Source organism: Suricata suricatta, chromosome 7, assembly GCF_006229205.1.
Source record: "Suricata suricatta isolate VVHF042 chromosome 7, meerkat_22Aug2017_6uvM2_HiC, whole genome shotgun sequence".
In the NCBI taxonomy this organism is placed as follows: Eukaryota; Metazoa; Chordata; class Mammalia; order Carnivora; family Herpestidae; genus Suricata; species Suricata suricatta.
In genome coordinates this window covers 135,645,795-135,650,367 of record NC_043706.1, presented here as the reverse complement: position 1 = coordinate 135,650,367, position 4,573 = coordinate 135,645,795, and the positions used below count along the sequence as shown (strand labels likewise).

Sequence of the window (4,573 nt, the reverse complement as noted above, 5' to 3'; positions counted from 1 at the left end):
GTGATGATGATGGTGATGATGGTGGTGATGATGGTGGTGGTGATGGTGGTGGTGATGATGGTGATGATAGTGGTGATGATGATGGTGGTGGTGGTGATGATGGTGATGATAGTGGTGATGATGATGGTGGTGATGGTGGTGGTGATGGTGGTGATGATGATGATGATGATGATGGTGGTGATGGTGGTGGTGATGATGGTGGTGATGGTGGTGGTGGTGATGGTGGTGATGATGATGGTGATGATGATGGTGGTGGTGATGATGGTGGTGATGGTGGTGATGATGATGGTGGTGATGGTGGTGGTGGTGATGGTGGTGATGATGATGATGGTGATGGTGGTGGTGATGATGGTGATGATGGTGGTGATGATGATGGTGGTGATGGTGGTGGTGATGATGGTGGTGATGATGATGGTGGTGATGATGATGGTGGTGATGATGATGGTGATGATGGTGGTGATGATGATGATGATGGTGATGATGGGGATGGTGATGATGGTGGTGATTGTAAGATTTAATAGTTGGAGGCAGAGACGAGACAAAAGAAGGAGACCAGGTTAAGGAGCAAAGGAAGCCTCTATTGGGGTCTGCAGTCCCTGGCAAGGTTCCATGACTCAGGTGAGGGGAGTCAGGGAAGTCGCGCCTGGTACAGGAGGGCAAGGTGTTTTATGGATGAAAGAGTTCCGGGTTTGGTCTCAGGTGGGCAGATAGCCAAGTAGGGCATTTTTGGGCCGTGGCAGGGTGGGATTCATTGCCTCCTTATCAGGGTGAGAGGAAGCTGGAGCTTAATGTTTGACTGTTTGTAAATGGCAGGGACATTCCAGGTCTGGGGTGGGGGTCGTCAGTGCATAGAATTCTCCACAGCAAAGTGGCCACTAGTCGCCATCTTAAGATAACTCTTACAGTGATGATGGTGGTGATAGTGATGATGATGATGGTGGTGATGAGATAGTAGTGATGATATTAGTGATGGTGATGATGCTGGTGGTGGTGGTGTGGTGATAATGACGGTCGTCATGGTGATAGTGGTGATGATGGTGGTAGTAGTGATAATGGTGGTAGTGGTGGTGGTGATGGTAGTGGTGATGTGGATGGTAATTTTGTGAGGCACTAGTTAGAACCCTAGCTTCTCAGGGCCATTCCTGAGCTCCTTGACTCCTCCACAGAAGGAGAAGCTCCTTCTGGAAAGACCTTCGTGCTACAGATAGCCTCAGCCTTGCAGCCCAGGTCGCACCTCCTTACTCTCAGGCCAATGCCACGGCAGCTGACCCAAGCCTGAGTGGCTCTCTCTAACAGCATTTACCTGCCCCCGTGTTTCTCACACAGAAGATAGCTCTTTAAAAGAATTAATGATACTATTATGGAAAATAAACCATCATCATATAAGGCATCACAGAGAAATGTGTATTAAAATGAGCTATGTGGTGGACTTTCCATCATGTTATTTCTGGAAGGAGGCCAAGACCAGAAAAATAATGAGGTGATAACAAGGAAAAAGAAAGGCTGTCATCTTTCTGTCACCTCCTAGACCTTCTGGGGCTGGTTTAGGCCTCTCTTCTCTGTCCCCAGTGGGCTTCCTGGGGCCGTGGGCAGCCAGGGCTGCATTCACCTGGAAGATGTGGGTTGAGAATAGGGGCACTGTCACTAGAAGGGGGAGTGGGCCCCCAAGAGGCATAGGTGAGAACCAGGTTCACTTTGTCGGCAAATGTGGTAGGTCCCCAGGTGAGAAAATGCTCAGGGAAGTTCCATTCAAGTGGGAAAGATACTTTCCAAACAAATGAAATGATTGCAGGTATTAACAAATGCTTCAAATTAAAGAAGGCAAAAAAAAAACCCCAAACCAAAAACAAATGGTAAGAGAATCCCTGAGGTGGGGAAAGGAGCATGAGGGGTTGAATTATGTGTCACCCCAAAATTCAGGTGTTGAAGCCCTAACCCCTTGTCCCTCAGGATGTGACCACATTTGGAGACTGGGCCTTTAAAGAGGTGACTACACTAAAATGAGCTCAGTAGAAAGGGCCCTAATCCAAAATGACAGGGGTTCCTTGCAGGTGGCTCGATAGGTCGGGATGAGCCAGAAGGACAGGAAGCTTCCAGAAGAGCTTTACCATGGATACCCCAGCTCTGGAACCAGTTTCAATCCCAGCCCCGGCCTTTGCTTGCTGAAGGCCATCCATACTGCCCATGGGAACCAGCATGAGCCACGTGTGGCCCCAGACTCAGGACACAGCGTGTAACCTGCCTGTCATCTTCCCACTTGCGGCCTCTCCTACCAGCACTGGAGAAACATGTTCTCAATTTCCTTTCATCTTTCTCCACCACCCAGGCTATATAGCGATAAGAAAATAATTTTGACAAGGGTCAAGTTTGTGGATTATACATTTTTTGTGTAATGCTTGGCCAATTACTTTGCATCAAGCTGGAAAGCAGTGGCTCTATGTATGCAGTCCGGCTGAGCTGGTCCTCAGCATAGAACGCCTTCAGTGAGTGATTTAGAGGGCTAGACCGATTCCCTACGGGGTACACATTCCTGAGTCCTCACCTTCACTGTTAGGTGCATTATAAGCACGCACTCTCAATACTCCTCTTCAGTTTGACGCACTCAGAGTAATGGCCAGGCTTTCGGGGCTGCTTCAGTGCTGCCTCTCTAGTTCCGGGTCTGGCCTCTTTAACAGCTCTGGTCCCCGGAAGGTGAGCTCTTTCTGTTTTATTTCTTGCATCTTCGAGGTCACACCCTTGAGCTTTGGCAGAAAGTCCTTAAGGATTCCGGGCTGCCGTGCCCAGGGGACTCAAACTTGCAGAGCTCTGAGTCCATCCTCCTCCTCCCTGGGCACAGATCCTCATCTCCTAGACCATCCTTGTGTCTAAAATGGCGACACAGGCTGGAGGCAATGGGAGCCCTCATCAGAGGGCTGAGCCACTCGTTGAACAGCTGAACCTAAAACATGTCGCAGAAGCAGATGAGTGTTAGTTCAAAGGGTTGTCCAGGGGAGGGTGTCCGCTGCCCTGGCACCTCCTTGTTCTGTAGTTGTGTAACACCTGGATTCAGACATGACAGGGCATAGAAGACGTATTAACCTAATAGTTAAGAATCTGGGCTGGCCCTGTACTGTTGGGGCGAATGAAAGCTGGGCTCCATTGTGAGCTAAGTGTCCTGGGGCACGTTATTTAACCTCTATGGCTCGGTTTATTCAGCTATTAATGAGGATCATAGTAGTTTTGCCTTTAGAATTGTTAAGAGTGTTAAGAGATGAGACTTGTGAAACATCTAGAATTTACCATCCGGGTATTGGCTGTTATTACCACAGCTACCCTGGTTGTAACGGGGGGTGAGGGACTGGGGGATGGGAGGAGTAAAGGCACCGGTGGGCAGAGTAGGATCCAGAGTATCTCACTAAGTCATGGTGATGGGTGAATTTAGCGGTTAAGCTGATGTTGTGTCCCCAAGCCCCCAGCTAGGCAGGTTGATTGGAAGAGGGACACCATCAACCTTCGCCCTAGACAGAAAGATCACACATGGACAGATTTGGGGCCCACTGTAAAAAGAGTCTAGACAGGCAGGAATGTGTACAGAGAGGGAGCTGGTAACGCAGGGGCTTGAAAGCATGTGCATCGAAGTCACTCACTGCAGTAACAGATGAGACACTCGCCATAGAGACAGAGCACAGAGGCTTGTTACTTGCTCACTAAGTGATGTTCCTAAGTGGGGAGCAGCCATTCTCCAGCAGCAGGGCGGGTGTCTCCCTTCATGCTGAAGGAATGTGGGGCCTGTGAGTGGAAGGTACGTATAGGCCGGGTCTCAAATGACCACATGCTCTGAGCTCATGTTCATCCCAGGGCCACGTTGACCTTCAAGAGAGGATGGGAAGTGCAGTCTGGCCATGAGGCCAGAAGAGAAGCTCTGTCATCAGCCAGCGACCTCTGTCACTCTGCCCAATGTGAAGAAGTTCCAAGAAACTGAGGATGTCAAGTCTGAGAAAACTTGGGAGGACCCAACAGGTGTCTGCAAACAATGGATGGGTCTTCTTGTAAAAGAGAGGATCATCTTTGTTTATGTCTCTCCAAAGGGTAGAAATAAAATCTGTGGGTGCACAGAAGACCTAGAGAAGAAGGTGGGGTGAATTGACCATCCCAGTTTGCCCAGACTATCTGGTTGTAGCCCTGAAAGTCCTACCTCCTGGGAGACACCTCAGGATTTCCAAGGACCAGGGCACTTTGTCATCCTAATTAGGGCCAATTTGGGGTTGATACAGGTGTGTCTAATCCTAAGAGTTCTCTCGGGCAGCTGATTAATGAAAATGTTCTGACCAGTGGCTTCCAGAAACTAAACCTTGTATTTCCCCTAGCAGCAATGGTGCATTGCTTGCTAATTCAATGATTGTGATGACTATAGAATATAACTACCGAAAATAACAAGGCTGAATATCTATCCAATGGAATATTTTTTGTCCATAAAAAGAAACGAAGTACTAATACATGTGGTTACGTAGACGAGCCTTGAGGGGCGCCTGGGTGGCTCAGTCAGTTAAGCACCCGACTTTGGCTCAGGTCATTATCTTGTAGTCTGTGGGTT

At 48.9% G+C, this 4,573-nt stretch overlaps 1 long non-coding RNA gene across 1 annotated transcript in view; it reads left to right on the top strand.

The window, feature by feature from the left end:
- Positions 1-2,361, top strand: part of LOC115295836 — a 3,997-nt gene extending 1,636 nt beyond the window's left edge. The window contains exon 2 of the long non-coding RNA XR_003910592.1: positions 2,052-2,361. This is a non-coding gene — a long non-coding RNA (uncharacterized LOC115295836). The remainder of the gene's footprint in view (positions 1-2,051) is intronic.
- Positions 2,362-4,573: the final 2,212 nt, after the last annotated feature.